The following is a 27,716-nucleotide window of genomic DNA, read 5'->3' as shown; positions in this document are numbered from 1 at the left end:
TACTGTAGCAACAATATGGATGAATCTTAGCAAAATAATGTTAAGCTAAAAAAGCAAGTCCTTTTATTAAGATTTAAATATAATCAAAATGAACAATATATTTTAAAGTTTCCATATGTATTGGCCTGTTGTAAGGGGAGGTAGGGAAGGAGTTTTCTTAATCAAGCAGATAAACTTATTTATTTTGCTGAGGGTTTATGGACAGGACAGTCTAAGCCAGGAATTCTTAATATCCTCTTATGAAAATTAACTACAGGAGAGGGCTGGTACATTATTTTCATTTGCAACAGCGTAGGGAAGGAGCACCTGAATAGAGGTGAATTACCATTAGTGTTCTAGTTCTTGGGTTAGATGTAGGTTCCAAGGTACTCATCGCATCACTAAAATAAATGACTGAGAAAAATAATTAAGACCCAAGCATGGACCAATAGAATAGTATGAATAAAGTATTAAAAAGATTAGTTCAGTTTTGTGCACTGAAGTCCATTAAAAATATAATTGCAGAGATTACAGGATTGCATTAAGTGAGATAATGTTCATAACAACCTACTAATGGACTGTCTGGCATCCAGTAGGTACTCAAGACATAAAGTTAATCTCTCAATTTTCCCAGCCAACCATCAACCTTGTCTAACTCTCATAAATCAGGCTCCTCCATGCTTTGGTCCTTTAGGGATGAATCCTAAGTCACTCATTAATTTCCTTCGGCTTCCTCCCTCCCTCCCACTACTCTCCTCTCCCCCACCAGGGCAAAAAAAGCTCATCTATCTCGTGTTACAGAGCTATGGGGACAGTATGTATGAGAAGGCTTTGAGACTGTTCAGTGCTCCCAGTAAACGGTTGCTTTCCTACACGCCCAGCATCCTATCAGTGGGTGGAAAGAACAAGACACAACTCTCGAGCCTGGCAGCTTCTGCAGGTGAAGTGAACATGTGGCCACACTGCTGGTGTTCAGAGAGGAGAAAACCCGATGTGGTCTGTAATATCCTGGGAAGAGGTGGCCTGGGCTTGCGCCTGGAGTGGCATCTATAGTCTAAATGCAAGGAACAGTGGACCTGGACCTGGGGCTGTAAAACCTAGGTTAGAAACCTGACCTTTCCACTAGCTGGCTGTTGAGGGGGCAAGTCCCTGCTTTCCTCATCTGTACTATGCAAGTGGGAATAGAAATTAAACACACACACACACACACACACACACACACAATACAGTGCCTACCTGAGACACAGCAGACAAGCAAAAACTGTTTGCTGAATCTGAATCCTCTCCAGAGCTCCAGTTTTCCCCCAGGGGATTGATATACTCACTCCAGTTAGAGTGAAAATGCCTAATTCAGATTTGACAAGCAAGTGTCATTTTGAGTTAAGTTTTTTGTTGGAAGAGATGGGTGACATTTGTTGTGGGATTGGAAGCAGTCGCCTGATTTTTATCCCTGCATCCTGAGTCTTGTATCCATTGGAACAGGATGCCTGGAGAAGATGGCAATCGCATGTACACACCCCTTTTTTCTCAGCTCTTGTGTCAGAACCAGGGAAGGAGACAACCACAGCAGTCCTGGAAAGGAAAAGAAGTCACTGGAAAGCAATCTTGGAGAACCCTAATGGTGATGGAAGTTGGGCAGATGGTTTGGAGGTGCGGGTGATTTCACAACCCATAGGTCTTTTAAAAATCAGTAGGCCTGACCTGAGAAAGTTACCTCCTTTTCCCTTAAAACAAGTGACTTAGCCCAGCCCAGCAACATGATTAGGTCTAGGTCTATGAGACAGACCGGAAGCCTGGGGGTGAACTCTGTGCGTATTTTCAAAACAGATATGCTGAACATTCATGATGGGCTAGGCATGGTGCTGAGCTTTTTATATCCTGAAGAAAAATCTTCACAGTATCTAACCATCAGAATGTCTCCAAATAGTCATTTTCTAGGTGTGAAACAGACTTGGGACAGTTTCTTAGGTCAGATGGGGTTACCCCGAGATCAATAGTGAAAATGTGGGGGCAGAAACCAGACCTTGGGGTGGAGATGGCTGCCACAGACAGGAAGTGAGGGCATCCTGTATCTTAGGTCACACTTGCTTGTCTAGAGGCGGGGGTGGTGTCTGCAAATTTTGACCAGAATACAGTTATGACACCCAGAAGGGAGACCCTGGAAGCCCCCAGCGTCCCCACTGGAAATACGTTCCCCCATTGCCATTACCAACATCAGACTACCAGTTGCCTCATCCTGTGGAAACTGGAGGACGACTAGCTTTTGACTGGGAGAAAGGCCTTCACCTGAAGGGATAAAGCTTGGGGAGATCTTAAACATCAGTGGGAATTTTGGGGAAGTGGGTAAGCCCCAAAAGCTCAGGATATAAATACCTCAGGTATATAAATACCTCAGGATATAAAAAGCTCAGCATCACTTAAAAAGAGCCCTTAAGGTGTCCTTATCACTCAGACTTCTGTCTGGCTTAAAACTGTGGCCAGCTTCCCCACTCCCAAATATATTTGAAACTCTGGGGTATTTGCTTGTCTTTATGAGTAGGGAAAGGTCTTTTTACATTCAGGGGCTTTTTTTTTTTTTTTTTTTTGGAGGTAAGATATATGAAGGTGTTTTATAAATAGTAAAAGGTTACATAAGTGTAAGGCGATGCTTTTCTTACTACTTCCTATGGAGCCCGCTGCAGGCAGAGGCCTCTGATCTCATTCCCACTGGGAGCCTTTCTCCCCTCATAGGAGCCTGGCCCAGATTTGAAGCCCGGGAGTACACATTATGTAAGATTTGGCTAAATGGAATAGAGCCTCTCTTCCCATTTCAAATTTGTTAGGTTTATTTCAATTAAACATTTGTAATAAGTGTTCACAAGGTGCCTAGGCACTGTGCATAGTTGAGGACATAATGGAGAGTAAAAGAATGCATAGTTCCTATATTCAAGGAATTTACAGTCCAGGAGAGTGGCCAAAAAAAAAAAAAAAAACCCAAAAAATAAAAACTGGAAATCTTTTGGTTACATGAAATTTAAACTAAAACTCTGGTACCTAAAATGAAGCGGGAAACCTGCTTTGATTGAGGTGGAGAGGAAGGAGGAACCAAAAGAGGTAGAATGTTGGGGTCAGAGGGGCTAGACCTCACCATTTCCCCTCCAGACCTTTCTAGGGTTTCTCAGAGACCAGTTCAAAAAGCAATAATTTCCATAAGGCTTCTAGAAGAAAGCAGGAGGATAGTTTTCTGGCATGGAGATAGATAAAAGTTTCTTAGGACACAAAAAGCACTAAGCATCAAAGGGAAGAGTGATAAATGAGATTATATAAAAATTTGAAACTTCAAAAAAAATTTTAAACTTCAGTTCCTCAAATGACATTGTTAAAATAAACAGGGGAGTCAGACTGGGAGAAGATATTTACAATATATATGTTAAACAATTAACTTGTAGCCAGAGTATGTAAAGAGCTGCTACAACTCACTGAAAAACAAAGAACAATTTAAAAAATTGGTCAAAGACTCACATAGACACTTGACAGAAGGATGTATATTAGTGGCCAATAAACCAAATTAAAAAACTGGTCGACACCATCACTCATTAGGAAAATGCAAATCAAACAGTTTACCAACAGCTTACTTTGTAAATAGCGGTGCCAGCCTTTGAGACAGCTTTGTGTCCTTAACAGTTGGATGGATTCCCAAGTGCTTCTTTGTATTTTAGTTATAAAACTTTTTTCTTATATCCTTTCTCTCCCTCTAAATTATTTTTATCCATAGCACTGAACCCATGAAGTTACAGCTAGATTTTTTTTTATAGATGTCAATGGTTATGTAATCTTTCACTTGTGGTCTCTGAGCCTCTTTTCTAAGTTTGCAAATGACATATTAATATTTCCCTTTGCTAAGAAGCGATCTCTCAATGGGCTGCAGTTACCACCCTCTGTAAAGACAGAAACCCACATTACTATTAACATCACATCATAATGATTCTCTCTTGTCCAGGAACAGGTGCACTTGTGAAACACAAATGGCAACCCAAAAGAGGGCTAAGGGACCCTTGTCTAGAGCTCTAAGAGGCTCTTCTAGGGACTAGGAAACATTTGGAAAAGTTATGCCAAAACTAACAGTGAGGATCCATTGCGCACCCACTAGAATATGTAAAATGAAAATCCTGATCACAAGGGTTGGCAAGGATGTGGAATAACTGGAATTCTTACACAGTGCTGGTATGAATACTGATATAAAGCACTTTGGAAAGCGGTTTGACAGTTTCTTTAAAGCTAAATATGCATCTACCCTATGGCCCAGCTACTCCACTCATGGGTCTCAAAACATAGGTCCACAAAAAAGACAGGTACACAGACCTTCATAACAGCTGTATTCACAACAGGCAAAAACCTGAAGCAACCCAGATAAACAGGACGATGGATAAGCAAATCATGGTCTATCATGTCATAGAAAACACTACTCAGCAATTAAAAGGAATGCACTATGATCAATATAACTCAAAAAAGCAGCCAGATACAAAACACTGCATTCTGTATGATTCCATTTGTGTGAAATTCTACAACAGGCAAACTAATCTATGATAGGAAAAAAACAATCACAATAGGAAAAAGAGAAGTAAGTGCCTGGTTGGGGAGGGAGTGGGGTGGGAATGTAGCAGGAAACTGGGAAGAGATACGAGGAAACTATCTGGGGTGGTGAGAATGTTCTAGATCTTACTAGTGATATATGTTACATGGGTGATATGTTTGTCAAAACCCCTTGACCTAAAACAGTTAAGGCCTGTGTATTTTGCTGTGTGTAGATTATATCTCCATAAAAAACTGTTAGGCAAAGAAATCACTAGTTTCCAATTTCAAGAAGGCAGGGTAAAGAACTTTCTGTACCCTTCCTCTCCGAGGAACAACTCAAAAACAACTAGGAGAGTAAGAAATAGCAAAATAAAATTTAGCTCAGTGAAACTAGATAACATCTGTAACCCAAAATAATGCAAGGAGACAGCAGATAGAGAAATGACAAATGACTTACCAGAAGGGATGGAGGTCAAACCTGACCCCAAAGGGGTAAGGGTGAGGGGACAGGGTTGTGGACTGACAGAAGGCAAGTTCATTTCCCTGCAGAATCCCAGAAAGGCTCCGGTACCAGAGAAATCAGGAGGGAGAAGGAGGTGCTATAGCAGAAGGACTATTCGAGAACCTGTTGAGAAGTGTTCGTTACACCCTCCCCACTACTTCCCTAAGACACCATCATTACGAGCTCACAAAGCCCTCTCCTTTCTCTTTCCTGAAAACCTGTACCCTTCTCAAGGCTTAGAGTCAGAGAACTCTAAAGCCAGGAGGATCTGTAGGCTACTTCTGTTTTCCTACTCCGTACAATACTTCCCCCACAAAAGAAGTACAGAGTCAGTTATTTGCTTGAAGAGAGGAAGGGAAAGAGGAAATTTTAGGCAGTGAAATAAACTCCTCGGGTTCATATTGCCAGATATCATCTTGCTACGCACGTGCAGTACATTATACATCTTCTAGTATTATACCTCATGAGGTATTTCTTCTGTCTCTTTTTTAAAAAAGATTTTATTTTTCTGAGAGAGAGAGAGGAGAAGAGAGAATGAGGAAGGGAGAGAGGGAGAAGCAGACTCCCCGCTGAGCAAGGAGCCCAACATGGGGCTCGATCCTGGGAGTCCTGGATCATGACCTGAGCTGAAGGCAGACACCCAATCGATTGAGCCACCCAGGTGCCTCCCTTATGCAATATTTCTACCATAAATGGATCTGTGAGGTAGTGCAAATACTATTATTCCCTCTCTTATGATAAGGAAAACAGAGGCACAGAAGGATTACATGACTTGTCCAAGGACACATAACCTGTTACTATCTACTCAGACAAGAGCGCTGGTACCTCGATTCCAGGATCAGTATTCCTCCACTCTTCAATGATAACTGCTACCTCTCTTCAAAAATAGAGTGGACACACAAAAAGGAAAATATGCTGTGATTCCCTTTATAGGCAACCCTAGAAAATGTAAGCTAAGTCTTAGAGACAGAAGACAGATCAGTGGCTGCCTAGGGACAGGGAGCAGGGCAAAGTGGGAAACAGAGATCACAAAGGGACTTGAAGGAATTTTGGGGGAGCAATAGATTGTTCACTGATTTTTTGAGAGAGAGAGAGAGCACAAGGGAGGGGTAGAAAGGTAGAAGGACAAGCAGACTCTGTGCTGAGCATGGGGCGGGGCTCCATCCCAGGCCCCCGAGATCATGAGCTGAGCCAAAGTCAAATGCTTAACTGACTGAGCCACCCAGGCGCCCCAATTGCTCACTGTTTTGACTGCGATGATTTCACTGGCGTTTACATATGTCAAAACATCAGATTTTATACTTGAAATATGTACACTTTATTGTGTGTTGATTATCCCACAATAAAGCTGTTTGGAAAAATATGAGCAGAAATGAATCAGTTGCGGAGAGGCCCTGTGTTTATTATTTCCACTTTTCAAACCTCTACAGAACATTAAAAAATATGCTAGACATACAGAATAATATAGATTTTGCCTCCGTAGGGATGTGCTTAAAGAAGAGGAAATAGCAGAAAGGGAGACAGAACATAAAGACTCCTAACTCTGGGAAACGAACTAGGGGTGGTGGAAGGGAAGGAGGGCAGGGGGTGTGGGTGACTGGGTGATGGGCACTGAGGGGGGCACTTGACGGGATGAGCACTGGATGTTATTCTGTATGTTGTCAAATTGAACACCAATAAAAATAAATTTATTATTAAAAAAAATAAAGAAGAGGATGTCAAAGGAGAGAGCAAACACTTACTGAGGACGTTATGGACTGCTTATTTTGTCCCCTCCCCCAAATCATTGGTTGAAACTCTAACCCACAATGGGATGGTGTTAGAAGGTGGGGGCTTTGGGAGATGATAGGTAAAGATGAAGTCAGGAGGGTGAAGCCCCCACAATGGCATTAATGTCCTTATGAGAAGAGGAAGAGACCAGAGTATTCACTCCACCATGTGAGGACACCATGAGAAGGTGGCCCTCTATAAGCCAGGAGGCTAGCTCTCAGCAGAGTAGCCACACCATGATCACGGGCTTCCCAGTCTCCAGAATTGAGAGAAATGTTTGTTGTTTAAGCCTCCTGCTCTGTGATATTTTTGTTAACAGCAGCCCAAACTAAGACACATCTAACGTGTTATCTTTTAGAATTTTCGCTGAACCCTATGTGATGGCCATTGCCATCACATCCATCTCACTGGCAAGAAATTTTCAGGCCAGTAATAGGTGGTGTTTCAGGGAGTCGATAACTAATAGTCCTTTTCCCCTGCTCACTTCCTGAGTCCTGAACTCTTTCCGACTCGGGAGTCAGGCGCACAAGGATGAACATGTCAACTTTATTACTGATAACAGCTGGTTTGGAAGACTTGGCTGAGAGGTGCTGCCAAATGGTTCTGCTAATAGGCTCTCCAGAGCCGAACTGGACTCTGAGATTGCAAGCTTCCCCCAGAGCCCCACTAACCTTGGCATAATGTAGGGATCGCAGGCTTCCTGGAGACAAGCCATCTTAGGAATGCCCAGTTCCTTTTTCCAAACAGATCAGTGAGTTGCTACTTCCATGGGTGGGACTGAGTAAAGTTGGGGAGAGAAGTGACAGGTGTAACTTTAGGGCAGTCCCTTCACATGAAAACACATGCAATTAGAAAAAAGTATACCCCAAACAGCCAAGTGGCATTCAGACACAGGTCTACATGCCAGAGCATTCACCATGTCATTTGGTTTCATCCTAAAAGTTGTGTGCAAAAATAATTTCTGTGCACTAGGTCCTAAACTAAGTGGACTAATTTCTGTGCATCTGTTCTGCATAGACTTTGAGCCTGGGATGGGGCAGACTAAAATAAATGTCCTGGTCCTTGTCCTCGGGGAGTTCAAGGACTGATCAGCCATTCTTAAGTGACAGCTTTGGCCTCAACTTGCCTCTTCAATATGTCTTCCATGGATCCATTTTGTGCCTCATATTTGTGCCTTTGTGCCACAGGACTACTACGTGTGGCCTCAATACACATAACCCAAACTCTCGCCTTTATTATTATGCTATTCCTTTTTCCTGGAATCAACTCAATTAAGTATATAGTTTTTGAGCATCTGCTGTGTTAGGACTGCAGGAGATGGCGCTACAAAGAGGAATCCTCTCTGGCTACTGGATATTGCAAAGCTTGGTCTTTCAATGTCTAAATTCTATCCGTCTTTCCAGGTCCACTTCTTTTAGGAAACCTTCTCAGGTTTGATCCGAGACCAGGCGTGATCTCTGATCTTGGGCTTTCTGGAGTATTTGAACTGTGGCTTTGAGCGGTGCTTCTAACTGCTGGTCAGTGGACTCCTCAGCCATACCTACCAAATGGAGCACAATGGAAACACTCCGTAATTCTGTGATTCATCTTCATCGCAGAGTCCTTGAAAAGCTGGTCTTTCACTCAAATTTTGCTGCCTAGCTAACAATGGGCAGAAGAGGAAATAGTTAGTGGGAGGCAAGACTACCACTTGTTGGCCTGCACCTGAATCTTGCTTTGTCACCTCCTCCTCTAATTTCACCTTTGCCTTCATAGCTACTGACACTCTTTTTAACCTTCCTGTTGCTGTGCTTACTGGTCCTCTTTGCCTCCCCCTGTCGATCCTCCCAGCTCAAGCTTGAATGAACCTCACTCAGCCAGATAGCCTTGACTTCTCCCGCAGCCCAGAGTCCTGTCCAGTCTTTCAGCCCATTCCATGGTCCACATCCATCTCAGGAAGCAGAGCTGCTTTGGCTTGGGCCCAGAGCCAGAGTCCATCTCAATGCAACCCGGGACTCCTTTGGGTTTTTCCAGGTTTAGACTTACCAAATGTCTCACCAGACTAAGGAATATAGTCATATCTTTTTTTTTTTTTTTTCCCTGCCTATACGGGAGCAAGGAGTGGGAAATTGCTAAAGAAATTTTGGTTTGCAACATAAATTCAACTCAAACCAGCATGAATAAAAGGGGAGTTTGGCCAGAGTCCTCAGACATCCCATGGAATCTAGACAGGGATGTAGCCTGGTTGGGATCAGAAACAGTCTGCAAAACCTGGGGAACCCAGAAGCCCTGATTCTCTTCCTGCCTTGATTTTCTCTGTGTATCTGCCACACCCTTTTCTCTGCTTGCGGACTGTTTTACTGTTTCCCAGTTCCCATGGCAAAAAAAAAAAAAAAAAAAAATGGCCAATATCTTTCATGTTTACAACTGAGTCTTAACACAAAGAAATGAAGAGGGAAAACATTCTAATCGTCGGTCTTGGGTCCAGACTTCCCAGGTAAGAGCCTGACTGACTCAGCTTGTTTTGGATGTGTTTCCTGGGTCAAGGAGGTAAGGAGGCAGGACAAAGCAAGCTTCTGCTGCTACTGTGTGGAGGCAAGAGGTAGAGGAGAAATTTCTAGGGAAAGGAGTGCTGAAGCTACCATCTAAAAAGTGTCTCTTATACCCCCTCGATGGAGCACACATCAATGGCCCCTGTCTTTAGGAAACTGGTCCCCCCATTCTGCATCCAGCTACTGGTCACTATTGCTGGTAATATGCTTATTTATTGGTGTTCTCTCTTCCCCAACCCCTACCCCCTCCTTAAATGTGTACAAGGCAGGGATGGGCTTAGAGCTTTTTGTAATAATCAACATTCCCCCAACACACACACACACACACACACACACACACACACACACACACACACACTCTGCTTATTCAGTGCCTGCACTCAGGAGATTCACCTGGTAGCTGCTGAGAGAATACTGAGATGTACCAATAATTGTTCTGAGCCCTTTACACATTAAGTCATTTAATCCCTGAAATAACCTTATGAGGCAAAAACATTTGAGGAGACCAAAGAGGATAAGTAGCTTGTCCTAAATGACGCAGTTAGTAGGTGGTAGAGCCAGGATTCAAGCCCAGGCAGTGTGATGCTCAGGTTTGGAGTCCTCACCTGGAGACCCTACCACCTTTCCAGGAATGTTTGGTGAGTTCCTACCTTGCTTCTCAGGTTTTTTCAAGTGGCCACATCTGTATATGCACACAGGCAGCAGTGTCCCTGGATAAGATGAAAGCGTAGAAGTCAGGAATTAATTTGCCCTCCTTCCTTAGGTGGAATGAGCTATTTTCTCTTTTATGTCCACACCTTACCTGTGCATGGGTAGCACCTGTAATTCTTTTTTCTACTGATCTGCTTGTGTGTCTATTTCACATACATGACCAGTGGGGTTCATTTTTAATATTTACTTAATATACTTGTATTTTAAATAAAAGTATTTCTGGGTAACTAATTTTAAGTTACATATGTAATAAAAAAGAAATTAGCTATTTCTTACTTCTTTCCTTCTGCCCCACTTTCTTTTCCAAAGAGAAAATCACTTTCAACTTCAAGTTATTTATCTGGTCTTTCCCCCACATTTCTGATTCACAGAGTGTGCTGCTTGCTTATCAATTTTAGACATTAGTTATAGACTTCCTATTATGGTAATGAGGATTCTAAACTCATGTACATTCCCTCTTCTCTTCTTCTAGTCCTCTCCTATTTCTGGTTAACAATGCTTTTGTTATCATGATTGTATAAATATTGTTTACTATTAAACCAATAATGTATTTTAATTACATATCCATTCTTGCACTTTTTTTTTGTTTTTCCTGGAGTTAATAATTGCCTTTAATTTCATTTGTTTAGTTTTCTATCAAAACTTGACTGTGTTCTTTTATATGCTCCCACAGCTGTGTGAAACACTTCTCAGTAACATTTCTACACTGTCAGACCTGTTAGATATCCCTTCAACTCCACCCAAATGGTTCTCCTGGAGTCCTCTGACTCCTTGGTTAGAGATTGGTTGATCTTTCTGATGTATAACTGGTGTAACTCTTTACTTTGCTGACTCCCTGAGAATTCCTTTCACCTCTCTCTTGTCTCCTAATTCTTGCCTCCCATCTCATCCTCTGTTTTTATTTTGATGGAACCTATTTTCCCATAGTAGCTTTCTAAGAAAGAGTACACTGGAGATAATTTTTTTGGGGGGGGACTTTCCTGACTGAGAATCTAATTCTCTGCCTACTCTTGATTTGGGTGGTATAGAATTCCAGGCTGAAAATGGTTTTCACTTAGAATTTTGGAGGCGTTACTGTTGTGTTCCATTTTCAATGTTGTGCCTGAGAAGACTGATGTCATCCTGATTCTTATCCATCATTTTTATCTTTATTTTTTTAGATTTTTAAAAACATTTATTTATTCATGAGAGACACAGAGATAGGAAGAGACATAGGCAGAGGGAGAAGCAGGCTCCCCGAGGGGAGCCTGATGTGGGACCAGATCCTCAGACCAGGATCACACCCTGAGTTGAAGGCAGAAGCTCAACTGCTGAGCTACCCAGGGGTCCCTCTATTCATCATTTTTAGTCTGTTCCCCAGTTTTCCCTACTGTGTTCTCTCAACTTTTAGGATCTCCTTTTTGTTTCAGGGTTTTGAATTTACAGTGATGTGGGACTTTTTACATTCATTATGAACACTTGGTAGGCTTTGTCAATTTGGAGATTTATGCGTCACTTGGGGAACATTTGCTTATATTATTTCTTTGATAATTTCTTTCCCCATCTTTTCTCTGCAGCCCCTACCTCTGCATTCCTATGCTCTATCTTCTAATTTCTTTTTTTTTTTTTTTACAAAAAACAAAACAAAACAAAAAAACCCCCAAAAAACAACCCTGTTTTTGTTTCACAAATGTTCTCTAAGGATATTAATCATGGACTTTGTTTTTAGTTGTTTACTTTTTATTCTGTTACCCTATTGTTTCTATTTCTCCCAGGTTCCTTTTTACCATTTGTTTTAGTCTGTTTTATGTTTGAGATTTTGCTCTAATGTCTGGCAATCCTTGGTTGTTCACTCATATTTAAGAGCAAAGCACTAAGAATGTCATTGGAAGCTCTGTGTGCATGAGCAGGGCTTTTAGAACAACTGGGGTTTTTTTCTCCACGGGGAGCCCCAAATATCAGCATCTGTAAGCCTCCTTTAGGGAGCAGTTTTGTCTACCATTCAAAAGAGATTCCCTTTGGGCTGGAACAGGAAGGAGTAAACAATGTCTTGGTTATCAAAGCAGAGGAGGCCTGTGATCTGTTTTGCAGTGTTGTCTCCAAGGAGCATAAAGATGCTAGAAAGGAAGGACTGGGAGGGCAAAGGGTCTATAAGACAATAATGTAAAAGGTTCCTGTTCAGCAAGAGAAGTAACACAGCAGCAGGGAGCTGCTGGACCTGATCACCGATAGGGATTGTAACTGTCTGAACAGAAACCTGAGTGGACACAGGATCAAAGATCAGAGGGCCACTCATTCCCACTACTTGATGCCTTGGTGCTATATAGAAACCTCGTAACACCATTTTGCAGAAAGGTACCTTGGATAGATCTGATTCTTATTTTATTTTTTGCTTGTCAAGCAGTCTGTGGATTGAATGCTCAAATCGAAAAAATTAAGTTAAGCTATAGGAAATAAAATAATTTATGGACTGGGATTCATAGCTGACGTGTACATTTGCATATAAATTAATACCAAGTGTACCAAATAATAATGACATAAATTCCTAGGCCTCAAGTGTAAGTGTTCTGGATAGGCTTCTGTTGGCTCCCTGGCTGCCCCCAGCTTCTACATTGCGGGTCTGCCTACATCCATCATTGGAAGAGGCTGCAGAATGTGTCTTCCTGCTCGCATATCATCAGCCGATTGCCAGCTCTCCAATGGGAAAGGCAAATGAATACAGCTGAAACCATTGACATTTCTGGAGAGAATTTTAGTCCTTTAGCTTAGGAATGACATATGTATGCACACACGTACACATGTATACACACATGGATTAGGTTCCTAACTCATGAAATCAGGGGACAGATGGGGGAACCAAGCTGATTTCCAGCCTGATTTGTGCCCAGGAGTCTCTAGGTAGAGCCCCAGTGCCTCTAGAGATGTAATCACAGTCCCAGGTGTCTAGGGCAGCTGGGGGCCTGCTCTGCTTCTTATATTCTGATAGTTTCAGAAACTCAGGGTGGAGAACAGAAATGGTGTCACGACATGGAGGCACAGGGGAAAAATGGCAGTAGGGACTGCACTCCCCCTTGAGCACTACTGAGGAGCAGTCCTCCCTCCTCTCCTCCATCTCCCTGAGAGTCCTCATGCTGAGGCAATGTGTCACCATATTTTCAGCAACTCTGCTAAGTTGTGTCTCAAAGAACTGAAAGACAAATCTCCAGAGGTTTACATGTTTGATTCACACCTTACACGGTAGCTGTCTGTTGCCAGGGGAAATACTACTGAGCAGATTTCCAGCAGCAGCCAGAGACTAAGTCTTCAACCTTACAGCCATTTTGCTTGTCTTGTTGTGCGGGCCTTGGGGAAAAGTGTGAATGATGCAGTGCCAACCCTCCTCACTAGGAATGATTCAGGCACCAGCACTCTGGGAAAATAGAAACCTGGCCAGGGGTGGGGTGCACTTAGCTAGCAGTGGCAGTAACCTCTTCATCACGCACATAGGTGAGATGCTGCTCTCTTAATAGATGCATACTGATTGCATTCTAATAATAATTTGTGCTTATCTCAAAGGACCTTAACCAGATAGCCTCATTAAAATCTCATGATAACCTCATGAAATATGCAAAAGCTTCTATGCTCTGCGTGTCAAAGAGAGAAACTGAGTCCTGAATGACTGGCTGTGTGACCCACGACTAACCTGTAAGAAAAAGCCCCAGAAATCCATACTTATTCTCATTGTCTCTCTCTTTCTTCATTGTCTTTGAGCAAATTACCCATTTAACAGTACTGGCTTATTACTAGACCATTAAGTATATACATGGAAGCTGATGCAGTAACACCAAGAAAAAAATCCAATTCATAATACGAATGTCTTAGGGGATGATCTTTCTTATCGAGGAGCAATTTTTTCACTTTAAGATGATTATTCTTGGAAGTGCGTTAATGGTAAGCTTCCCTGGTTCACTTAAATATTGGTTTATGGATCTTTTCACAGAAAAGTAGAGAAGGCAGAGGGGGATAATATTTTAAGCTGAAGTACCTGGTTGTCAATGAGCAGTGAAGAGCAGCTGGAGATTAACAATGATTTCTGAAGTGATGGTGAGTGTAAGCCAATAGTATATAGAATTGATTCACAAAAATGCAACTCACATACAGTTCTGGGGCCATATGCATTTTTATGAAAGTGAGCCTTGCCTATAGCAGTGTAAGCCCAGAAGTGTAGACCTCCAGAGGGGCTTTATGGAGGCTTGGCGGGGTAAGGCTCAGTGGGGTGGTGGGGTCTGTCTTGACGATGAAGACACCAGAGATCTCTGCCATATGGCCTTATAGAGCCTGGCTTCCTAAAAGGCTGGGACAGCTGTAGCCCTGGAGTATCAAGAGAGCCACAGGTGACTGGCAGGTAAAGGGCTAGAGAGCATCTGGTCCTAAATCCAGATGGAGTTTACTGTTTCCTCCCCCCACCTATGATGTCTTGGATTCAGAAGCAGGGGATCACTTCTGTGCTAAAAATTTGCCTGAATTTTAATCCCCTTAGGAGGTAGTGTGTGCTCCTGAAAGCATAACAGACCTGCATTCAAATATGGGCTCAGCCATTTCCTGAACGAGATTTCTAACTTCTCTAAGCCTTAGATTCTGCATCTGAAAATGGAGAGGGTAATTAACTACCTTGCAGAGAGGTAGTAAGCCTTAGAGATGATGTCTGTGAAAGATTTGCATTTAATAGGCACTCAAAATTAGTAGCTATCATTTTTATTGGAAGAGAGGCTGAAATCCCATTGGGGGGAAAGAGAAAGCCTGCCTCAGCCAAACTGGGTTGGGAGAGGACTTCAATAAAGAGTGGATGGATAGTCAGCACCCCCTCTTGCATGCCCCCACGGTGCCTTAAGTGCAGGTCTGCATATTCAGCAGCACTGGGACCAGTGCCAGAAGCTGTCCATGCCTGGCCAGCACAGCTTGGAACTTTGCATCAGAAGCAGCATGGTGCCAATTAGGTCCACCCATCTGGGACTTTGAATCAGGTGCTGGTGATGCAAAGAAATGGGGGTAGTGGCGAATCCACTTTGGGGTTAGTGGTGGCGGCAGCATCCGGCTTCCAGGGCAGCAAAGCCAGCAGTGGTGTCTGGGGAGTTCCAGCTGTGGTTGTGGAGCAGGCTGTACCTGTTGGGTGTTCATCAGAGTGGTTTTGTGGAGGGATTTTTGGCTGCTGAGCCTCCCTTTGTTCTTATCTGTGTTCTGAGTCTGCCTGAAAATTCTGCAGAGTACCCCAAACTCCCTTCAAAAATTTTTTTCTCTTTAAGTCAGAGAAAGTTCATTTCTGTCCTTAGCAACAGGAACTTGACTAGTATACCTTTCCAAACTACCTTACTTAAAGTAGTTCCCTCTTTTTCTATTTCCTTTATTGTGTTAATCACTATTGGCAATTATTTTTACCAATTTGATATTTGTTCATTATTTGTTTCCCTTCCCTGAAAGTCAACAACCCGAGGGACCTCTTCCCCATCCTCACCACATCCCCTCGACTGCCAGGTTCCCAGCAGCTGCTTGGCGTAGCGTAGCGGTGATACCCACAGATACTGGCACCAGACTGACTGGGTTTGAATCATGGTGCTGCCATTGTGGCATTTTGGATCTCTCTGTCTCTCAGCTTCCCCATCAGTAAAACGAGGGTGATGATGGGTCCTGTATACAGTAGTGAAAATGAAATGAACGCATATATGTGATGAGTAGCCTGGCACCAATTGTTTATGAATGAATGGAACCTAAGAGAATTTCGAGTAACAGTTGCTTTTCAGGATTTTATGAGTCCTGTCTCATCCCCTCAACCTTCACACTCTGGAAGGACTCTTTCTCTAAGATCAGGCTAAAAGTTTACCAGATTAGTATTTGGGGCCTGCTGGGTCTCACAGAAGCAAGGGTCCAGTCTTCCACGTGTCTCCATTTACAGAGCACTTTATGCTGCCCATGCTTTGTTACATAAGCGTCCCCAGCTTAAGCATCACAGCCTGGGAAGTCAAGCCTTTCTGAAACCAGTGAGTCATGAAACCTCCCCCAGAGGCCTCTCGTTGTCTTTCCCCAGCCTGCTGCGGCTGGTGGGACCGCCACTGCTTCCAGGAAGAGCTGGGCCTTGGGGGAGCCCCCAGCCTTGGAGGACACAGGAGCATCAGGGCAAGGCATCTCATCCGGGCGGAGCTGGGGCCGCATTCCTGAGTGACCACTTTTTTCTGGAATCAATGTGTTAACTTTTTCCACGGCCTCAGTCTTCCGGCTCAGAGGGGTGGGTGCCACGTGAGCCAATAGTTTGTGTGTGTGTGCTGTGTAAGTTGACTCGGTGCAACCGAGCCTGGGGCAGAGAGTTCAGACATTTGCTGCTCTATTTTAAGATCCCCAGTTGTGTCTGTTTCCCAGCAATCATCACTTGGTCAAAGGAAAGGGAAAGCGGGGTGGGGAAAATGAGGCCCAAGTCACAGCCTCTCATTACTTCCAGCTGGGTGGAAATTCCCATTCTTTATGGAAGCAAAGCATCTCCCCTGCCCCAAAACTCAGTGATTCAGAATTCTTCACCGGTCAAGATCAGGACAAATTCTTGCTCATTCTAGTAACAAAAATCAGGACAGCACTGCATTCTTTGCATGTATCTTAGACTTCTCAGAGCTCATTCACACACTTTCCTCCCATTTGATAGGTAAGACAGACATTATTACTCCCTGCTTACAAGTGAGGAAACCGAGTCACAGAGAGTTTGGTGGTTGCCAATGGTCACACAGCTAGTTAGTCATAGAACCAGTCACAGAGTCTAGATCTCCTGTGTTTTAAATTACATTCTGTCATCCAGTAAGTAGCCATTCATTGTCTTCCCTCCATATCAAGGTTCCTTTCCTATCTCATGAGTGTCCATGTGATGGAGAACGAAGCACTAGAGGGCTGTTCTTATGGCTTCTTGCTCCTCCAGTTGGGCCTTACAGGAGAGGACATTCATTCATGCAAACAAACAGTTATTGAATGCCTACTGTGTGCAGTTACTGTGGTTTTGCAGGTTCACAATCTATGGAAGAGAAGGCTGCTAAACACGTAGTAAAGTGCTGTATTGTTGCAAACACGGAGTGTCATGAGAATAGAGAGAAAGAGGTGATTCATTTTGTCAGAGGCAATAAGGAAACTATCAGAGATAAGGTCATTTTCCCCCCTCCAACTTATAATTGTGAAAATTTTCAGGCATATGGAAGAATTGAAAGATGATTACAACCACCATCCAGATTCAACCACAGTTTGCCATGTTGTCTTTTTCTTTCGATATACAGATCAGTGGACGCAGACTCACAGATACTTAGACATTTATGTAGGCGTATAGCTGAACCACTTGACAGTAAGTGAGAGGTGTCCTGACGCCCATTTCTAAACATTTCAGCATGCATCTGCTAAGAATAAGGACATTCACGGAGGTGAATTTTGCGTTGGGTCTTGTCAGATAAATAGGAGTTTATCAGACGAAAGAGGAATGTCATTCCAGGTTTCAATGACAATGAAAGCAAGTGGATGAGCAACATGGAGTATTTGGTGGAAAGGCTGAGGGTGACCAGAGCTGAAGGGGTTGTGTTGCCGCTGGAAGAGGAGGTGAGAGCAACTGATTGGAACCTTCTGTAGAGGAACTGAAATGTCCTGATAAGGAGTTTCAGTGTGACCCTGGGGAAGGTGGGAGACACTGCAGGCTTTTAAAGAGAGAGATGCCACACTCTGATATATTTTTATCTGGCACCAGAGTAGGTGGAATGGGTGGGATGGAGAAGACTGGTTAGCATACAAGAGGTTGGGGACAAAGGTTTTGAAGGTGAAGGGAGAAGATTCCAGACATCAGACCAATGTAGAGAGGATTTGGAGGCTGACTGGAGTTAGGAGGGATGGAAGAGAGGGATCATTGATGGCGAGTGAGATTTCTTTTAAAGGCAACTGAATAGATGCTTTACTGCCATTAATTAACATCATTAATCTAGTCAAATGTGGTGGTGTGTACATAATACCGAATTCATTTTGGACAAATGAGGTGCCTGCATACCTTGAACACTAGCGGAGGCCAGAGAGATAGGTTTGGGGGTCATGAGTATACAGATGTGGTTAAAGTAATAACCTACTCTGGAAGAAGCTATCATACAAAAAGAGAGGCAGGTCAAGGCCACAGCCTTGGGCAGCCCCTATATTGGATGGACAGACAAGATGGGAGGAGCAGCCACTGAGTTGGGACATGAGCCAGAGTGTGGCCAGCTCCCCTGGTAGGTTCACAGTGAGTGTTACACGAGCTCATTTGTGTGAAATTCCAAACTCCAGGCAAGGACTTGGTGGTTGCTGGGTAAGTGAAGAACCATTTCTAGAGTGGACATGGATGTTCTAGATGAACAGCATGGCCCCAGGGACAAGTGCTGCTGGGGGTCCCAGGGCTGGCCCTCTATAAACTGAGTCTTGGAAGCCGAAAGCTCTTTACCTGTGCTTCCTCTGCCCTTCCCAAAAAGTGAAGACCAGATTGAGCTATAAGAGAAGATAAAACTTCATCTCTCGGATCCTCTTGGAGCTGGAGAAATGAGCGTTTTGAAACCCGGGGCAGGAAAGAGCTTCCTACAACTCTGGAGGAGGTGGGGGCAGTGTGTGGAGTGAGAGGCTAAAACATGGGTGCTGGAGTCAGATGACCCTGTACCAAGTCATGGCTCTGCCTTCTGTTCCTTCCTCAGTGAACCTCTCGATGCCTCAGTTTCCCCATCTGTAAAACAACAGGAGAGTACCTCCTCCAGAGGTGAGTGTGAGGATTGAAGAAGATGAAGACTAGAATCCCCATAAATGCAGAGCACAGAAAATGCTTACTTGATGCTAGCGATTATCACCGTTATTACTGCAGCCGGGGGGAGGGGGTGCGTGTCAGCAAGCCTGGGGATTGGAGCCAGCAGGTTCCCCTGGGGCCACACTTGGAGCAGCAAAGCCAGACGGCTGGTGGAGAAGGAGGGGCTCAGTGGGGCTCAGTCACACAGCTCGCCGCGTGTCTCCCCGTGCTCAGATGTGTGGGGCCCATTAGGGAGGAGAGCTCATTTCTTTCTCTGCAAAACACCATGCACCCCCCACTGTGCTCTTCCCTCTGTCCACCTGGGCCTGTTTCTAGGACAGCTGCTGTGTCAGGGGCTGATGGCCTGGGAGCTTGTGAAAGGACCACCTGTTCCCATTGCCCCCCCCCTTCCCTCCCAGCCCAACTCCGCCAGCTCCAGCCTCTGACTGCTCACGCATCAAACCACGTTTCTCCCTCTGCTCAGGTGTCGGAGGCACATTGCGAGAGGCACGTTTCCTTACAACTTGTCCGGCACTCACAGCTACTGTTGCTGCTTCTTGAGCTTCCCCTGTTTCCTACAAAACTGCTCTTCCTCTGTTTCCCTGCAGTGACCTTTCACGCCCTCACCCCTACTCTCTCCACTTACATGGGGGTTCATGGAAGGTGACTCTAGGGAGGGGGAGAGGGCTGCATGGAGGGCAGGTCCCTAACTCCCAGGAGATGGCAAGAGCCCTCCTGCGGCTCCGACCTAACATCTCTGCACGTGCGTGTGATGTTCACATGTTGGGTTTGCTGTTCCACAGCCCTCACATCTCATCTGTGGCTTACGTAAGCACCTAGAAATCTCTAACTAGGGCAGTGCGGAGACATGGCCTGAGGTAGCATCAGCGTCCAGTGGGAGAGCTGCTCCGAAGCAAAAGGACAGGCAGAGAGTAGCCCTGGGTTGGGATCTGCTAGACTGAACTGGGTACCAATCCTCGCACCTCCATTTAGTGGGTATGTCACTTTGGTTAGATTACTTACCCATGGTTGTCTGGTTCCCCTTCTGTGGTAGCGTCAATAAGGCAGTGAGCTCCATGTTACATCGAGGCGAGGCCTACAAATGGGAGTTACCCTTCCTTCTAGACAGGGTTTAGAGCAGGGCCACGTGGCAGGCAACCAGCTGGAGTCTGTTCTTGCTCCACCCAACCCACAGCTTCTTCTCAGCACATGCCTCTCTGGAATACCTAGGAGAGAGGGAAAAGAGGACCAGGTGGGCTGGGGTTTTCCTTGCTCCAGAACTTCAGAGAAGTATGACGAGGTGGACAGATTCCATGTGTGTTTGGTGCCCTGTTTCCAACTGAAGCTGGGCTCTGGAGCCATTCACACCCGCCAGACCCTTCCCTGACTTTGTGTCAGTTTGTCTGCACTGGTGGACTCCATGAGCCACAGCAGAGGCGCGATTGAGAGGTGCACAGTCATGTTTCACTGCGTAATGCAGCCTGTCTGTGACCCATTTCCAGAAAGCTGTCTGGTTGAAGTTCGGCCAAGAATGTCTGTGACCCCCAAGATCCTGGGAAGCTGGGTTGACAGTGACTCTGAAGACATTCACCGCATCTTAGTGGGATGCATTTCCTTCATTCCTCATTCACCACTAATGAGTTCCTGTGCGGTGCTGGACACTGGGCTAGGCACCAAGATTCGGGGGACCAGGCCTCCCTGAGGCCATTTTAGATCTGCTCAAGTGAGCACCCAGATCTCAAAGGCGGCTTCCCCACCAAGGAGAGCACATCATGTGTCTGTGGAATCAGGGATGATCTGAGGTGGCGAGGATCCCTGAGAAATGAGGGTGGTGGGCTGGGGCTGAAATTGATGCTGCAGAGGTTTCTCTCTGTGGGGGTCTTTCAGTCCCCTGCCCCTCCCCCCCACACCCATAGACACTCAAGCTCTCTCTTTCTCTCTCTCTCTGTCTCACACACACACACACACGCATGTGTGCAAGAATAAAACAATGCTTCCTTTTCACCTATTCTGTCCCCCTGTCCTCCTTGGAGCAATAGTTAGGCTGTTTTTAGTGTCTTCCCAGAGAGCCTTCTCTTTATTCATGTCAATGCAGGTGGTTGCCCTGGTTGAGGAATACAGCAGAGTGAGCTGGGCAGACCCTCTACCCCACAACTAGGGGGTGGTGGCGCTTAGGTTCTCCCCACCACCACCACCCGTGCTTGTTTCCCACCCGGAGAGAGGCACAGTCCAGCACGCAGCACCCACCTGACTTTCCAGTTCTGGAATCCAAAACTCCTCAGCCTGGGAAGGAGCAGGGCGTTGGAATTGCAAAGATCACTTTTCGGTAGTGTGCAAATCCTCAACGTCCCTTGTTCTCCCCTGATCTTTCATCCTAAGTAGTGCCTTAGGATGACAAATTATTAAATGAGAAGAATTCACATTTTGATAAACTTGTTCCTATGCTCAGTGAGTGGAAGTGAAATCCTTTCAGAAATATGACATTCGTGACAAAAGTGAACAGAGATGAGGAGGAAGGGTGAGAAAGAGGAAGTCATTTAGAAACCCAGGATTCTTGAGTACTTCTCCTATTTTGCAGGCTTAGGATGAGATGGGGCTCGCTTATTGCCATCAATTTAGTTGATACTTTAGGGAAGGCATCAAAACGATGGCAGGAACATTCGTATGTGAGAGCGGAGGTAGCAAGGGACGAGTGTGCAGACGGGCTGGGGACAGTCATGCTGCGGGGAGGATTCGGGGGTCTGAGGCAGGCGGATGGTGGGTTAGGGTGTGGGGTGGGACAGACCCTCGCAGCCAGGAGGGCAAGCCTCTGTGTGTGGGTCAGATCACGAAACACCCAGCAAAGGGCCTATGAAGGGCCACAGCCAGCCTTTAAGAATCATCAAAGCATAAACACTGAACGCTCCATCTATCAGCAGACAGGCTCCCAGGAGGCTGAAGACGAGCCAAGGTCCCCGGGGCCCAACATATCCCCAAGACCTTGGGAGCTGAAGATCTGCCTCCCTTGGAAGCTGCCCCAGGGCTCCCTCCAGGTGGGAACCAGGCTCCCACGTGAGCAAAGAGGGATGGGAAGCGCAGCTGGTGGGGGTGGCAGGGCAAAGCAACGGCACTCTGAGTTTCCTTGCCAAGAGAAGTCAGAGCCCAGCTATTAATGGAAGGACTTCAGCAGAAAAAGGGATTCTCTGCAGCTGTACTTGGGAACTGCATAGATGAGGGACTGAAGACGCAGAAAAGCCCAGAGCCAGTGACGACAGATGCTAAGGGCAAAGATAGAGAGCGGAAGATGTGCATGGTGAGAAATGAATGTATGGTGAGAGGGAGAGGAAATATAAGAGGAAGTTACAGAAGACAGCTCAAGGAGTTATAGCATCCTGTCATGATTTCCCAAACTTATGCTTTCTTCTTCTCCTGGTGAGCAAATTCTGCCTTCTGGAGAAGGATGTGTGCCGGGAACACAGCTTCTGGAGGTGGGCCATCTGAGATCAAAACCCAGCTGGATCACTAAGTAGCTGTGCGACCCGAGGCCAGTTACTTAACCAATCTCTGCTTCAAGTGTAGAATGAGGACAAGACAGTAATCATCTTACGGGGCGCTCATGAGAGCTGAAAGATAATTCAGGGAAAAACACACAGAACAGAGCCTGGGCCTGGCACATAGTAGGTGTACAATAAATGCTAGCTGTTGCAATTTGTGTTGCAACAAGCTATCCATCTAGCCAACATTTATTTGGAACACACGCTGAACTGGACATGGCGCTAGGGGCTGGAGACCAAGGCAATGGTCTCCACCCTCTGGGAGCTCGTGATGAGACAGACTGCAAATCAAAATTAGGCAGTAAAATTAAGTTAAAAAGTCAAGAAGAGTCGATGCTGGTCCTTTGGTTCTAGAAGTAAGAATAGAGGTTGCCTCTGATGGTGGGGTAGGTGGGGGCTGGCTGGAAGGAGCATGAAGGTAATTTCTTTGAAAATGAGCAGTACCAAAAAAAAATAAAAATAAAAAAAAAGAAAAAGAGAGAGAGAGAGAGAGAAAGAAAAAAGAAAATGAGCGGTACAGAGAGGAGAGGGGACTTTAGGCCAAGAGAACCTCACACTCGGGGTTTTGTAGGTGTAAGGCAGTGTGGAACTGGGGGAACTTGCCAACTGCTGAGTTTGGCTGGGTGTTAGGGTGTGAGATGGAGGATGTGAGATCAGGTGGTCAGAGCCTTCTATTCCACGCAGAGGAGTCTAGACATGCTCCTACAAGCCGTGAGTACCACTGACACGTTTCAGCCCCCTCCCCAAGGGGCTGAGACTGCCCTGCCTTGGATGCTAGGGGTCCATTGGGCTCATTGGGGGAAAGAAAAGCAGGCCTCCCAAATTTCCGTTCCCCCAGAGCTCCTTCCAGACAAGGAAGAGGAAGAAGGAAGAGACTGGGAGAAGAATAAAACAGCCATCCAAGTGAGCTGTCCCCACTGTTCTGAAGGATGGCTGGGGAAAAACAATTGTTTGCTGTATCCAGGCTGAGCTCCTTCAACTCCCCCCCCCCCCCCCCCCCCCCGCTGCCCACGAGAGGAGGGCGCACCCCCCTGTAGTTTTGGCCATGACCCTCCAGGACGATGGTCCCTCTTTCACATCTTCAGAGGCTCTCTCTCTCTCCTGACTCAGCCGCCTCACGATGTGTGCTGCTTCTGCTGTTTTTATGCTTCTACCAAACAGTTGACATCCAGTTGTGCATCCTACATGCTTGAGAGCCTCTGCTGTATACAGGGGATTCCTAAATCTTTCCGCACTGCCAAACTACAACCGGCTTTTCTTAGCTCTTTCCTCCCACTTGGAGCCTGCTCCTTCCTACATGTTCGGAGGGTTCTGGCTGTGTTCCATCCTGGTCAAACCCCACTCACTCCTCTTTCAATACTGCAGACCCTCCCTGAACTCTCCCCTTCCTGGACTTCTCTAGCAAAGACTGTCCATAACTTCCTTTCACCTCTTCTTCCCTGCTATGCTAGTTCCATTTCCTCAGGGAGAAAAGAAGAAGAAGGTCATTAAACTCAGCGAAGAGTCTAAAAGCTGTGCGATTTCCCCACCAGTGAGGGAACACAATAAATTCTTAATATGGGATCCCTGGGTGGCGCAGCGGTTTGGCGCCTGCCTTTGGCCCAGGGCGCGATCCTGGAGACCCGGGATCGAATCCCACATCGGGCTCCCGGTGCATGGAGCCTGCTTCTCTCTCTGCCTGTGTCTCTGCCTCTCTCTCTCTCTGTCTGTGACTTAAATAAATAAATAATAAATAAAATATTAAAAAAAAAAAATAAATTCTTAATATTTTTTGGTAGATCCATGATTGAATTGGGAACATCCAGACCCCTGTGGAGATGATTTGTGCCAAATCAGAAGTCAAGAAAGGGAATCCATTTCCCCTGACCACTTCCAGCAGGTAAAGGTCCTCTGTGGACTTCTGCTGGGGAGGGAGCATGGTGCTGGGGCTGGGGGAGTGTGGGGAGGCAGAGGAGAAGAGGCAAGTGGAAGACCCTGGGCTGGGACAGCCTGGGGTATTTAATCCCGATCCCAGATGACCCAGGCTGCGGAACCCTGTCCCCACACCCTCCATGAAAGACAGCACAGCTGTGTGGCCAGTGCTGGGCAAAAAAAAAAAAAAAAAAAAAAAAAAAAAAAGGTCAGGTTCATGTCAAAGCCAGTGCACAGGTGGGCTCAATTTGCTGGATTTACAGCAACTGTCGAGTCATTACTGAAATTGCAGACATGAACCAGCCTACCTGCTGGGAAGAGAATTTGGGATACATTGTGAACTTCAAAAAGTTTCTGCCTGGAAACTGAAGAGGTAACCATGGCAACCGGGAGGCAGGTTGAACTCAGAAAGGCTCTTCCTCTTGAGCCCTGGCCTTTGTGCTCTTGGATTGGATTTGCCAGACTGCACGCACCGCTTTGTCTCTCTTGCCTCTTTTGCTTTCTTTGTCAAGTAGGAGAAAGCGCCAGCTCAGGAATCTGGAGAGCTGGCCATGTTTCAGCTGCTTCCAGATCCAGGGCACTTAAGTGAAGGCACCTTAGGCACTGGTTGTTTTGCTGTCTGCAAAATGGAAATTAAAAGCCTCCTCTGGCCTATTCACAGGCATGTAGACAGAACAGGAAGGTTTAGGGAGATTCTGTGCATAATCGCCATTATTGTTGTTATGTGGCTACATCTGGGCTGATTCCAACATGGTGCTACTGAGGGCAAGACCTGGCATTCAATCCATCCATAAACTTGTTTTCGTCGCCTGAAGAAAAACTGTCGCAGATACCACCCACATCCCCACCTGGCAGCTGCATAATACAATCTCGTACTGGAGCCTGGGCAGCACGGGTGAAACATCAGGCCTCACCTCAACTGACCAACTCCTCCAGCAGAACGTCCTGCTGCTGATGGGGGTGCGGGGTGGGCTGCTTCCTTGGCTGGATGGAGGATTGGGCTGAGAAACACAGATGTTCAAAAGGCATCCTTCCATTGCCTGGCTGCACATCAGAACCCTCACCCCTCTCCCTGTGCCCACTAAAACTCAGCTTTGCACTTGTGAGAAAGGAAGAGCCCGTGATGGAGGTGAAGGTGGGCAGCTGGCATCTGAAGACGGTGCTGCCAATGTGTGAGCTGCTCCACACCTGCCTCTGTCTACTAACCCCCAGGGAGAGTGGGGAAGGATTTGACTACACTCTTCAAAGTGCATTATGTTTTGACTAACTGGGTCATCTTCTGTAGGCCCTGGCTTAACAGGAGGATCTGCTTTGACAGATGACCCCCCCGCCCCGCCCTTGTTCTGATTTGGGCCTCTTTTGCTCAACTGCTATCTGCAGGACTTCCTGTTCTCTCCCCCTTTGTAGTTTTATTTATTTTATTTTTAATTTTTAAAAAGATTTTATTTATTTATTCATGATAGACACACACACACACACACACACACACACAGAGGCAGAGACACAGGCAGAGGGAGAAGCAGGCTCCATGCAGGGAGCCTGACATGGGAACGGATCCCAGGACCCCAGGATCACGACCTGAGCTGGAGGCAGATGTTCAACCACTGAGCCACCCAGGTGTCCCTCCCCGCTTTGTGGTTTTAACTTTTCCTTCCCTGACCAGCTTTTCTGGGCTGTCTCACCCAGCTCCTCAGGTAGGGACCTTTTCTCCTCTTGTCTCTCTTCCTCCCCTCCCTGACCCTTTATTTCTAGGCCTTGCTGAAGAATGGCACCTCTTAGATGGCCCTCATGAACTGAAAACCTCAATTCCAAAAGACCCAAAAACCATACTGCGTTTCCTTATTGTCTAGCAATTCCATTTCCCCAGTCAATAAACCCAAGAGCTAACATTTATTGAGTGCTAACTATGTGTTCAGCACTGACCTCAGCACCTTGTTGACACACCACCACCAACCCCTATAGGTTTGGGACCTATGCCCTCATCCTCAGCCTGTTGCCTGCTGTAGGCTGCCAGCACAGCCCCTTTGGCCTTAACAGCTTGCCTTGCTTAAATTTAAGTCATGTTCTTGGGGCAACCACATCCAGTGAGTGCTCATTGTGGGGTACAAACGCCTGCCCCCTTGCTTCAATGAGGGCAGCCCCTGGGGCCAACTGTGCTGTCTAGTTGCAGCAAACAGGACACCTAATGTCTCCCTCTGCCCAACCCTGTTTCCCCCACTCCCTTTCTGGTCTGAGAACTCTCCCCAGCAAGGCTACCTCAAGGGTACTGTTTCCTGCCTCCTGGGGGAACTCAGACTAAGAACTTACGCAGTCTTCACATCTTTAAGAAATAGGTGCATCCTATTTTCATCTTAGAGATAAGGAAAGTGAGGCACAGAAAAGTTAAGAAGCTGCCCTAAGGTCTCCCCCATCAGTACGTGGTGAAGCCATGATGTGAAACCTGGAAATCCAGCTCTGGATTCCACACTGCAAACCTCACACGCAGCCTCATTAAATAGCAATCCCAAGGGGAACGGAGGAGCCACGGTGGGAGGGGAGGGCTGCTGTGAGGCCTTTATGGGAAGGCTGGGAGAGAGGGAGGGCATTTATTACCTGGACTTCAGAGATAAGACACTGAACTAGCTGCTGCTTGAACCCAGGATCATTCATCAGCTTACAGAGGTGCTGGGATTCTAATTTTGGCTGGGAGGGCAGTGGAAAAAGCGTGGTAAATTCGTATTTGAATGCTGGCATAACACTAATCGTGAAACGCCGAGCAAATTCTTTCACCTCGCTCGTCCTAACTCAGTAAAAACGCCTGGCACACCGATGCTCCATAAAGAGCGCTCCCCCCCCCCCCCCCCGGCCGTTTGTCTGCCAGTTCCAACCCTCTGATCTTGCGCAAGTCCCTTTAACTTTCTGACTCAGTTTCTTTATCTGTGAAACAGGTGATGAGATGAGGAGCTGTGGTAAAGGGCTGACTTGGCCCCCTTGACCGACCGCTCGGGGAGGAGCACAGCAAACGGGGGTTATCAGGGTCATCGTGGCGTCGTCTTGCGGGGCTTGCAGCCCTGGCCGCCGTGGGTCAAGACGCAGCAGGTTCAGGCAGGCGCAGGCGGCGCGAGATCCACGCTGTGCGCATCCCCAACGCGCTCCCCCCCCCGCCCCGCAGATCCGCCGGCTACCGCGGAGTCGGCTTTCGGCTTTTACCGGAGGCCTCCGGGATTTTTTCCGACTGAGCCGAGTGGGCGCTTCTCGGGCCGTGTGACTTCCCGCCGCTCCTCGCTCCGCAGCCCGCTCAGCCCCGGGGAGCCGCAGCCACGTGCGCCGCGCCGCGGGCCCCTGCGGACGCCCCGCCCCTCGAGCCCCGGCCCCGCCCCCACCGCCCTCCGATTGGTCGGCGGCGCCCGGCCCCGCCCCGCTCCTCCGAGGGAATAAAAGCCGCGGTAGGCGCGCGTCGACGAGTGCAGCCCCGCCAG

General features: G+C 46.4%; 1 long non-coding RNA gene across 3 annotated transcripts; it reads right to left on the bottom strand.

Annotated features, from left to right (window-relative positions):
• Positions 1 to 40: 40 nt before the first annotated feature.
• Positions 41 to 27,564, bottom strand: LOC102155735. 3 transcript variants are annotated; one of them, XR_005361992.1, is made up of 7 exons: positions 27,448 to 27,553; positions 26,851 to 26,940; positions 19,838 to 20,040; positions 9,987 to 10,046; positions 8,350 to 8,446; positions 7,477 to 7,582; positions 41 to 1,551 (listed from the first exon to the last, which is right to left on the bottom strand). It is a non-coding gene; the product is annotated as an uncharacterized LOC102155735 (long non-coding RNA). The 3 variants fall into 3 exon arrangements; XR_005361991.1 differs by lacking the exons at positions 26,851 to 26,940; positions 27,448 to 27,553 and adding exons at positions 20,820 to 20,918; positions 21,062 to 21,330; XR_005361990.1 differs by lacking the exon at positions 26,851 to 26,940 and having other exon boundaries at positions 27,448 to 27,564.
• Between the last annotated feature and the right edge of the window lie 152 nt (positions 27,565 to 27,716).

This window comes from Canis lupus, chromosome 7 (genome assembly GCF_011100685.1).
Source record: "Canis lupus familiaris isolate Mischka breed German Shepherd chromosome 7, alternate assembly UU_Cfam_GSD_1.0, whole genome shotgun sequence".
Classification (NCBI taxonomy): Eukaryota; Metazoa; Chordata; class Mammalia; order Carnivora; family Canidae; genus Canis; species Canis lupus.
Note: the sequence above shows the minus strand (reverse complement) of the source record. Positions and strands in the feature narration are given on the sequence as shown.